The following is a 12,782-nucleotide window of genomic DNA, read 5'->3' as shown; positions in this document are numbered from 1 at the left end:
TTTTAAGGTTGCTATGAAGCTATCCTTAAATATTTGAGGATTTCCTCAAGATAATCCCTCAATTTTTTTTGGTGACGGTGACTTGAGGGTGAGGTGAGATATTTGAGGGAAAACCTCAGAGTTGAGGCTGAGTGTTGAGTTGAGGGATGTTGGTGACGGCGGGGCCAGTCTATGTAGAGCTTCGGGAAATCGATTATGACGTCACGTTGAAACTGCACAAATGAATCTCGGCGAATAAATAATAAATTTTCTTTTTCATACACTTTAACATACCGTGATTTCTCCTAATTATTGAAAACATGAATTCATGTGCAACTTATCTTGTCATTACAACACTATTTGAATGTAAAATTAAAGCCAACTTGATCTCGCTGTAGTGACAGGTAGGAAGTTATTACCGGCCGCCAGGAGGCGGTCGGTTATTAGTCAGCCCGCGGGCTGACTAGTTATGATACGAAGAACTTCAAATGCGCTTGCGCGTTTTGGAATTCTGGGAGTAGTTCTGCAGCAAATCACTCTTGCTAATTTCATTTCAGTAAAATCAGTATAGATTAAACAAAGAAAATAATCCCTATTTAACACCACGGTAACCTGTAAATTTAAATTCAACTTAAATAAGAAAGTCATTGATGCTTATTTATTTCTAGAAGCTTTGTACAATCCTACATAACAGTTTCAAACAGTTGTTAAAACCTGGTTCGCAGTAATTAAACTGGTTCGCATCTGATCGTGAAATGTGTTCTACGCAGTTAAGCATACAATTGTATGAACTCATATCGCAAAGTGTTTGAAGCGTTAATTGAAGTTCTTTTGTAAAGTATGTTGAAGGTATTTTATTTATGTATTTAAATCTACGACATAAACATTGTTTAATAGAGATTTTGAAGTTATTCAGTTTTTATTCGTTTTACTTTCGTTTTCATTACATCATTTCGATCCCGATGCAATATAGCGAACTGACTTGTTAAATCATACAACGGATACTTCGAGAAGAGACAAAACTGGCTAGCTTGCTCGTTTGTAATGTTCCCCGCTGGAAGTGGAGGATATTATTTTATTTCGGTCTGTTTGTCCTTCCGTGCCCCTGTCTGTAGTTCTGTCTGTAACACTTTCAATTCCGTGAAATAGTTCAAGAAGCCTTTGAGCTTTTGTAGTGAAATTTTACACAACTCACTATGGAAAACCCCTCTTGATTTTGAGGTAAAAATGTCAATGGTCAAGGTAATGAAATAGAACTTATGTCTGTTTGAACACCTTTGTGTCCGTGCAATATCTCGATAAGCTCTTGAGCTTTAGAAATGTAATTTTATACCACAACAACCTTTGCTGAAAGGAAGACACCTAAAGATTTATGTTGACGTTCAAATTTCAAGGTAATAAATTCACATCTCTGTGTGAGTGTGTGTAAAACTTTCATTTCCAGTCATTATCAAAAGAAACATTTTTGCGTTCTACAATCAAAGTTTATACCATAACTCGACCCACCATATGGTCCCGTGACCCCCCCCCCCCATTTGTTAGATCTGCGCATGCTTTTTTCCCTCTGAATTAGTTGTGTAGTGAATGAGACCATTTATGTTGCGGCAATCAGATTTAGGGATTTATAGTTTTCTTACGTTATAGAGGTTTGATAAATGAATTTGTTTACCAGTCACTGTGTCGCGTCAAAATCCTTCGTAAAGTCTTGATGTTCTGCTATAAAAGGTACAGTATTGAGCGTTATTTTTCCAATGCATATTTTTGAGTCAGGTATATAAATTATATATAATTAATTCTAAAAATTCTAAGCTCTTTTAAATGTTTGGAACGGAGCAGGTCTGGCCAAATACTTTGTTCTTAAACTCCTTTAGATCCGATGAGACTGGTTTATAATTTCATGGAATTATGTTTTGTGAAATGGAACTTAAATTTTTATTACATTATATATCTGTCTTTTAATTAAGAGACAAAACATGCAATACCGGTATAATGCATTTTTTTTCAGTACCGTAGTTTATGTATTCTTCAAAACATTATCACAGAGAAGAAAAATCCACTGGCTGGCTCTCTAAGCTTTTTTTAAAAGCTAAACTTGAATGATATGAAAGTTTTAAGTCGCTGTGCGTTTCTGCGGAGTTAGAACAATTTGAATAAAAAATATTTAACATTCATGTAATAGAATATTACGATAGAGTGTCTGAATGTAAATTAAAAACGTATAATAATCATCAAATTAAAATTTTATGAATAATGGGTTAAATGTTTCATCCAATCCTGATTGACAAACTCCGACGTAACTGAAGTGCGGAGAAATAAGCACACATGTCTGGCATAGTCTAAAGCAAGGACCGCGTTATATGATTGTCTAAACAAATTTTACTTTCTCTACTTCAACAGGATTTGTTGTATATATAATTTAAAATGACGTGTAAATATAAATATACAATGTACTTTAAATACGGAAAATTTTCAAAATCATGACTTAATCTTAATTTATTATCAAACGGAATATTAGGAGATTTTTCTCCAACAGACAATGATAAAGCGCGTTTTACAACATGCCAAGCCTTTTCCCGCCACATCTCACACCAAAAGAAGACAGAGAAGAAATGTAGTGGCGGATCTAGAGGGAGTTGGGGGTTTTAACATCCTCTGAGCGAGCGAGGAGCCCCATATAGTTGTTACGTTTTATTATCGCAAATCTCGCCTGTAAGTATTACACTGTGGTTAAAATAGCGTTGCATTGAGCGATGACACTGTTGGATTTGACAATTGAACAATTTGAATCATGGATTGTATTCTATAAAACAAGCGCTTTAATTGGTTGATATGGACCCGCCCACTCTCGTGCAGTATCCTTTGCCTTTGTAAGTTGGAAAGCGTCCAACGGCCTTGTGATGGTCGAAAACCGATGGTGACTTTTTGAACAAAACAAAAAAAAAACAAACAAAGACTAACTATGAAATCACTTTATAGTATGTGATATATTCCTATCGCAGACTGTACATGTATATCGTTTTATGACAAACACTAATTTCATTCTACATGTAATTCTGCCGATTTTCTATTCAGGGCATTTTCAATTTTCGGTGGTGCAAATTGAAAACGCGTACGTGCGAAGAAAGCATATCCAGCTAATACCGGAGCACCCGTTGAAAAAATATAAATTCATATGTGGTAAAACATCGAATTTAATTAAAAGTTTACTGTTTTGTTGTCACGAGTATCAAAAATACCATGTTTCAAATGTGTGCATACCTATTTTAATTGTCGTCATGACAATATTTAAACTTGCGATCTGGAAAAAAAGAAATCCTCGTGCAGTGCACTTTTTACTGTAATGGCGAATATAATTTATATGTTCACTATAAAATAATTGATATCACTTATATAATATACCAAAACTAAGTACGTTTAATGTTATTGATCATGTTGATGTACTGAAGAAAAAACGGCCGTGTTTTTCAATCGCAAAAATATGCCCCTGGTGACGTGTATCATTTTAGGGCCAGACCTGAGACAGATATTATTTGAAGATCATTACAGATTACCCACACTGACAAATTTAATAAGATTTTGCATAGGGGGTCCTCTGAATACTTCGCTCAGTAAAAGGGGGTCTACCAACTTGGATACATTCCACGAGAAAGTGGGCGGGCTTATAAAAAATCACCAATCAGATTCTTTGTTGCATTGTATAGTTTGAATAAAGCCAAAATGAATTGTAAAACTGTCAAATCCAATTGTGTCGTCACCCAACGCAGTGTATACTTTTGAGCGAGATTTACGATAAATGTTAAACTATCTCTAGTTAGATAAGTTTAATTAATGGTTAAGTGTTAAAACTACTTAAACATCAAACTTCCGCCAGAGTTCGTTAATGGGTGCGGGGACTCAGAGGGCTAAGAGTAAGTTGCTTAAATACATTGTACATGTAGCAATGTACATGTATTATGCACTGAAGAAAATCCTGGGATGTCGCATTCAAAATGAAATGTTTAATGTCACAAGGATATATATTAATTAACAGATAAATATAAGAATTCAGTTTCTAATTTATTATATGAAAGAATTAATTGGTTTGCGGCCGATTTTTGACGCTTGCGTCAATATGTTTCTTGTAGACTTTTGACACGCAGTTTCTTTGCACTTGAGACGCAGATCAAGCTATAATTGCAATTTGTAAATGTGAAATTTAAAACTAAATAAACGTGCCATGACTAAAACTGAGTCAAATTTTTGAATGCATTAATTAATATTTAACAGTCTTATTAAATTGATTACAAATAGGTTCTTATAGAGCCGTAGTCATGCACTTTTATACACAAACGTACTGCAAGCACACCCCCTCGAAAAGTTCTACGATATCCGCTTCACTATACATTATGTTATTATCTCGCCTACTATGACGTCATAATATTTCACAGACTTAGCCAAGGTAAAATATTTTGTATGCTTCCTCATTACCCCTGCGAATCTGGTCTTTCAAATCAGCTGATCGCTGTGTATGTATGACGTTCTTGTGTATTACGTTACTACGGATATGACGTTTGACACAAGTATCATTACCCGCGTATTACACATTCGATCGGGTTAAGAAGCCATGTTGCCTACGGATGACGTGAAAGCGTAAGGATGCGGTTTTGGATAGAAACGTGTTAAAAAGATGATTGTAGGTATTACACAAGATCTATATAAGACTTCATATAGGATTTATATACCCAAGAATCGGGTCTAAATGAATTATCTGTTCGGTTTATAAGTATACGTAAATTGCAAGTGAAGCCCGATCGAGGAATTTCGGGTTATAATATTTTGATAGATAGTTCTAACTCAAAACACAATTCAGTAATAATGAATAATTAAGTCAAATGCAAATACTCTATTTACATGTTTCATAATATTTTATAAGCGATAATCCGGAGTGGCTGTTCAGCTTACATGGTATTGTTGTTACATGAATTTATTTATCCAATCATATAAAAAAAGAAGGAAACTGCGTTCGTAACATGGGTCTCTTCCTTCTAAAACACATTCGTCCTCGAAAATTGGTCATCAAAGGGTCACAATAAAAGGAAGAACGGAGATAAAAAAGTAAATAATTCTTTTGTGTTAACACATTTCAACATAGATATATAATTTAATATATGTAGTTAATACAATAATATCACAGATAAGCATGGAAGACAATCAGAATTGAATAACATTGATGAATGATAATCATAAATATTATGGATATGCATGATGTAATGATAAATAATGATAATATCATAGAAGTCGGCAGTTTTATCAATCAAGCAGATTGATTGATTGTTTATTGTTTAACGCCGAGTTGGCAATTTTTCAGCCATATTTAGAAATGAAGTCAAAATCGGTTAAAAACTAAAATTTCTGTCGATTCGACCTCTCTAGCTCTATATCGTTACTTCTGGTCAACGGAGGTAATCCAGGATAAAGTCGAAATACCTCGGAATACGATCAATAACATACACAGGGCTGCCTTCCTCCTTGGTGGGATCGAAAAGGGAGTTGGGCTCTACCATGTCACCAGGAGCAGCAAACTTGGATCTGCCATAAGTGTCGGAACTTCTCTTCACAGACCTTCGTATTGTTGTTCTGGAAACGGTATAATTGTAGAACCGGAGACGGCCTACACTTCAACTAACATTCCGTTTGAAATATGTCTGATTAAAAGTAACAGACGTGTTAAATAAACAAATAATGAACTGTCAATGTGGTTAAAAGGCCATGCACGGTCCGTAGTAGTCAAGGAGATTGGATTTTTCAACTTGAATAAATAACACAAACGTTCCGGATACTGATTTAGTCGGGAGTTTTTCTGGCCAAGCCCATATATTTGTTTAGGTTGGTCCCCTCAAACACGTTGTCATCCTGATGTATTTTTAGTTGCAGGTGGGACAATTTTGCGGATTTTTTTTTTTGACGATAAAAACTTCAGACTCCTGTGATACATGTATACCATTCTCACTCATTCTATGTCCCAAAAATGAAACTTCTTTTTGCAAAAAGGTACATTTCTTTGGGTTCATATTTAAATTTGCCCCTCGTAACCTATCAACAACTTGATTCAAATTCATTAGATGTTCATCAAAAGTTTTGGAAAGAATGATAATATCATCCAGGTAAACCAAGCACATTTTCCATGACAGATTTGAGAAGACTTTTTCCAAAAGCCTTTCAAAGCCCGCATTACAAATTCCGAAAGGCATATTTAAAAATTGCCAGTGGCCACCCCCAGGAATGAAAATGCAGTTTTTGATTTATCTACATAGGACTTTTTAACTTGCCAGCACCCACTTTTTAAATCTACAGTGGAGAACCACTTTGACCTCGTATAGAGTGGCGTCTATACGAGGGATGAGATAATTGTTTTTAATGGTTACTTCATTGAGCTTTCTGTAGTCAATACCAATCCTTATTGACCCATCTTTCTTTTTAACTCATACCACAGAGGAACTCCAAGGACTATCAGAAGTTTCAATTATCCCTTTATCCGTTTTATATTTAGCATATAATGAAAGAAAAAGTAAACAAGCTCACATACCCTGAGCTCCCCAAAAAAACGAAGTGCTGAAATTTCCGGGGGAAAAAAGGAATCGGAATTTCCTGGTAATATGCACATCTACACGTTTGTCCTAAATATCTGCTAAGTTTGACAAAATTGTGTGCAGCGATTCATGAGGAGTTTCGCTGACAAAATGTTCATCTGTATATTCAAGATATGGCCAAAAACCTATGTTGAAAAGTGCGTAAATTCCCGGAAAAAATAAAGAAATTGGAATTTCCTGGTCATATGCATATCTACACATTGTATCCTAAATACCTGCAAAGTTTGACGAAATTCTGTGCAGTGATTTATGAGGAGTTGCGCTGACAAACTACTAGTATTCATCTCTATACCAGTATTCAAGATATGGCCAAAAATCTAAGTGTAAAAGTGCTGACATTCCCGGAAAAAATAAAGGAATCGAAATTTCCTGGTAATATGCACATCTACACATTGTGTCCTAAGTATCTGCAAAGATTGCCGAAATGCTGCGCAGTAGTTTTTGTGGAGTTGCGCTGACAAACTATTCATCTCTATATTCAAGATATGGCCAAATATCTAATTGTAGAAGTGCAAAAATTCCCGGAAAAATAAAAGAATCGAAATTTCCTGGTAAAATGCACATCTACACATTGTGTCCTAAATATCTGCAAAGTTTAACGAAATTCTGTGCAGCTGTTAAGAGGAGTTGCGCTGACAAAAAAAACAGGACTGACGGACTGACCAAATATCTAATATGAAAAGTGCGGAAATTTCTTGAAAAAATAGAGGAAACAGAATTTCCTGGTAATATGCACATATACACATTGTGTCCTAAATATCTGCAAAGTTTGACGAAATTCTTTGCAGCAGTTTATGAGGAGGTGTGCTGACAAACCATTCATCTTTATATTCAAGATATGGTCAAATATCTAATTGTAGAAGTGCGGAAATTCCCGGAAAAATTAAGGAAACGAAATTTCCTGGTAAAATGCACATCTACACATTGTGTTCTAAATATCTGCAAAGTTTAACGAAATTCTGTGCAGCGGTTTAAGAGGAGTTGCGCTGACAAAAAAACAGGACTGACGGAGTGACCAAATATCTAATATGAAAAGTGCGGAAATTCCTTGAAAAAATAAAGAAAACAGAACTTTCTGGTAATATGCACATATACACATTGTGTCCTAAATATCTGCAAAATTAGACGTAATTCTGTGCAGCAGTTTATGAGGAGTTGTGCTGACAAACTATTCATCTTTATATTCAAGATATGGCCAAAATTCTAAGTGTAAGAGTGCGGAAAATCCCGGAAAAAATTAAGGATTCGAAATTTCCTGACAATATGCTCATCTACACATTGTGTCCTAAATATCTGCAAAATTTGACGAAATTCTTTTTAGATGTTTATGAGCAGTTGCGCTGACAAGAAAAACAGGACTGAAGGACTGACACTCTGACTGACTGACGGACGGTTAAAAACATTAAACAGTGCGACATTTAACTCCGGACACGACAAAGTCCGGACTTTTTACTACCATTTCTAATTGCGATATCAAAGAAACATTAATATTACTTGGTGGGATTTTCTAGCAGTAGCACATAATCTCATGTGAAATATTCTGGAGAGGGACGTTAAACAGTACACAATCAATCAATCAACTCACAAGCTTATCTAGGTTGAGAAATATTAAGTCCCAAATATCAGAATCCCATGGGAGAATGGTGGGATTTTAAGTCTATTCGAGTCTTGGCAGAAGGAAAGTTCTGTAGAGAAACCACTGTTACAAATGACAAATAAAGAACTAAATAACCAGCTTTCTTCATTTGTCACAGAGCTGAAAACATTGAAAGGCACTGATTACAAACCAAATTCCCTCTATGAAATAATTGTGGCAATACAACACCATTTACGTTCTAATGGAAAATTCATTTCTCTGTTAGATGACAGTGAATTTTCCGATCTTCGTGCAATTCTTGACGCGAAAATGAAGGAACTGTCTAAACTTGGTTTAGGAATAAACAAAAAACAGGCACTTGTTATCACCGAGGAACAAGAAAATATGATGTGGGAGAAGGAAATTCTTGGTTCTCAAAGTCCACAGCAACTTCTTGATACAATGGTTTATTTGATTGGACTTAATTTTGCATTGAGAGCTGGACAAGAACATCGTAATTTGCGTGTTGGAGAAAACTCACAACTGTTCTTGAAAACGTCTGCTGTTGACGGAAGACGATATCTGTAGTACAGAGAGGACATATCCAAATGTGCAACTGGAGGGCTAAATAGTCGCAAAACGGTCCCAAAAGTAGTGAACGCATATGAAAATCCGGAATGTCCAGAGAGATGCATTGTATCCCTGTACGAAAAGTTTATTAACCTCAGGTAAATTTCAAAGTTTTTACTACATTATTCTACATAACTAGAATGAAGCAAAAATCATAAACTTCAATTTGTATCCGCACTGTATACATTATAATGAATTCAAGTTTTTTTTTTACAGACCCAAGGACGGGAAGTCATCCGCCTTTTATTTGCGTCCGTCTAAATTTTTCACAACAGACAAATGGTATGACGACGCGCCTGTCGGTATCCACCCATTTCAACAAACCGTTGCCAAGTTGTGTAGGATTGCAGGATTTCAAGGCTTTTTCTCTAACCATTCTCTGCGCGCGACAGCAGCGACACGTCATTATTCAGCAGGCGTAGACGAACAGCTGATAACTGAGAAAACGGGCCACAAATCGCTTTCGGTACGAAATTACAAGCGAACATCTGAGGGCCAAGAAAGACGTGTAAGTGATATCGTACAAGGGAGAAAACCAGGAACATCGAGCCCACCTACCAAGAAAGCCAAAGATGTGGATTCTTCAAAAGTGTTATGTCAGTGTCCGTGTCCAACAGTTTCTGTGAATGTTCAGAAGGATGCGAGTGTTACAATTAATGTGAAGTTTAATTCCGAAAGCTCGTAAATAACATTCTCTTGTGATTTTCGGTGTTAATTTTCCAGGATTAAAATTAAATTTGTTTACCAGCCTTGTTTATTTGCTTCTTTTTTGCAGTTTACCTGTGACTGTCCAATAAGTTTAAACTTATTGGACACCTACAGGTAACTTATTGGACGGTGTGCAGAACAATAAGAAATTTATTGTACCGGGTTTAACAAAAGATGACGTCACAGAAATGTTTTAATGTAGAATATTATTGTTGAGTTTAAACAGGAAATCACTGCAGGATCATCCTTCACGGAAATGCTCTACTGCTGATTTTTAATTTTTTATTCAAGGCGCCATTTTCTACACCATGTGGACACAGTATCCAAAATTTCCTGCATATTTTCTGTAGAATTGGATAATAGTGCAATATCATAAGCATACAGCAATATAATTAAATTTATGTCTTCTACCAGTACGCTTTTGTTCATATCTTTAATTTCTTTTGCAAGGCCATTGATAAAAAGAGCAAAGAGAGTTGGTGAAGAAGTACAACGGAAGGGAAGTAGCTCTAGTATATAGGCTAATATTGTAAAGATAAATAAACACTGCCTTATCGTTTTACATGAGGAGTCTTACAGATTTAAAGATAAACAATGTAGAGTCTTATAGGTTTAAAGATAAACAATGTAATCAGACTGGAAATTAATGCTTATAGCTAATTGACCTCAGTGTAAACAATTATATGACAATGACCTTGTCAGCAAATACAATTTATCACTGAGTCAAATGCTGACTGACGTTTTTCATACCAATTGTCAGTCCATTATTTATACACTGAATTGACGACGTATTTTTCCGTTATTTCCTGATCATGACAAGACGCACATGTCGGGTGTGACCGGTCGGCAGGGGATGGTCACTCCTCCATGGCACCTGATCCCACCTCTGGTTTTTCGGGGGTCCGTGTTTGCTCTGATCTTGTTTTGTATTGTTTTATGGACTTTGGGATTGAGTACTGTTTGTTATCTCCATATCCTTCATTCGTCTATATAGTGATGTATGAGGTACAAAATTGAATTTTTTTTTCAGATTTCTGCAATTCCTCTTTAACTTCCTGTAGACTTTTTCCATGATGTCATCAACAAATACAAATGCAACAGTAAAAATAGAATTATTAAAAACCTACAATGATGTGAAAGAACTAAAAATTAAAGACCTGAATAGTATTTTAAGGGACAATGGTGTGAATATAAAATCTCTTTCTGTTGAATCAAAAAGACTTAAATTGTGCAGCATTTCAAAATTTCCCATACAGGGAAATAATGCAAACTCTGACATTGTAATCATAATAAATAATGCAAAATCTGGGTGGACTAAAGACATCAGACAAATTCCATCAGTCACAATGGAAAAAGTCAAAAAATATTTGATTCAAAGCGAACAGGGTGTTCAACGAACTGAAGATGCATGCCTAGAAAAATTTACAGACACTCCGGGAATATTCATTCCTTTGAGTATAATTCGCTAAAAGAAGAAAGCAGTGTATGTTTATTAAGATGCAAATCAAATGCCTCCTGGACAAGTGGTAAGGTGTACGAAACGAGTGTTTTGATTGACAAATTGAGCGGCGATCCAATTGGTGCCTACTGTCTGTGTGCAGGAGGGTAAGATGCAATTGGTCTAGAGCCCTGGAAGTTGATTTTTTTTTTAAAAAGAATCTTATTTCGGGAAGATTTAAATGATAAAAAGTTGTTAATTTTGTTTTTATTATCCATTTAGTTACTGAGTGTCATAGATACATGTACAGTAAAACGTGTTTAGTACGAAGATGGATATTGCGAATTCGTGGATATAGCGAAGTCATCTTGGATCCCCACTACATAAATTTAATAAATTTCTTATACGGTTATAACGAATTACAGATATAGCGAAGTAACTTCATTTGTCCCAGCGACTTCGTTATAACCGAGTTTTACTGTACTAGTATTCCTGAAAATGAGAGCATTAAAAAAAATATGTGTTTTGAATATATATTCAGTGCGGCAGCAGCTTGCAGTCACACTGCTGGGATATTATTTGGAGTAGCCGAGTTTATATCCCATGGCTTTCAAGAACTACCTGATGGTCCAGCGACAACAGAAAAATCAGCATACTGGATTAATCCAAGGGGTAAATAAATTACACAGAATTACTCGAACTATTATGATTCTGTTTTTATGCAATTTGTATATTTTGATACTATTTGAATTATATTTTACAATTTGAATGTTCGGTTTGTTGTTTTCTTGTTCAATTTTAATGTTAACCATGCAGTAAGTTTTTTTTTCAGCTGTGCTGAAATAACCAGGGCATTTTGTATGAAAACATCATGACTGTGCCATTTTATGTATTAGCAGGACTGATAGCATGAAAACATCATGGCTGTGCCATTTTAAGTGTCAGCAGGACTGGTAGCAATCAGCTGGACTGATAGCATGCAATATAATGGTATCAGTGTTTTATCAATCCTTCAATATATTTGTTTTGACATCACACTGCTGCTGTTAATTTGCTCAATTTCAACATTTGAAAGGTATCAAATGCAATGAATGTAATCAATGATTTGAACGGAAACAGCAAAGGTAAGTCTGTTTTTAAACTATGTGCTGCGAGAAAATTATCAACATATACAGTAGGTATTTTCAATTAACTATAAGCTTTAACTGTAGCATATTATGAACAACATGCTGGTTCATGCTTTTTTAATGTGAGAGATTTTAGTTTATAATGCACTTACATGTGGAATATCTACAATGTATACTAGAAATATATGCATTTATAAGCCGTGACTAATTCTTAAAGATTTACAGTATACTGCATATTATCTGGATAAAATTTGTGTGCAAGTTCTTAAATTTATCATTCTGCCTTTTCAGGATCATCATCCAAACCTAAACCATTTCATGACTTTGCAATCCAGAAGAAAAAATTCAACAAAGCACCTAGAAAAAAGAAAATAAGAGCTTTTGAGCATGATCCTCGGCATCCCAGTGACCAGAAAGTGCATTTTCAAGATTACCTACAGTTGTTTTCTTCTTTAAGAGAGTGTAAGCCAAATTCTCCTATTAACAAATTATACTAACCCTCTAAGTTTAGACCACCAGAGGACACTTTTTTTTTACAAAGAACACTCAGTTCAGTCTCTTCCAGATATGTACACGTTAACAGAATTCACTGATCCCATGGTTCCATCAAGCGAGGAAACAGCCACTGAAATGGATATAGGCCAACCACTGTTAGAACCATCACTACCTGATACAAGCCTACAGTTAAGTCCAAA

Source organism: Saccostrea cucullata, unplaced genomic scaffold (assembly GCF_032062105.1).
Source record: "Saccostrea cucullata isolate Sc308-1 unplaced genomic scaffold, CSIRO_AGI_Scuc_v1 ctg1260, whole genome shotgun sequence".
Taxonomy (NCBI): Eukaryota; Metazoa; Mollusca; class Bivalvia; order Ostreida; family Ostreidae; genus Saccostrea; species Saccostrea cuccullata.
This window is presented reverse-complemented; position numbering follows the sequence as displayed.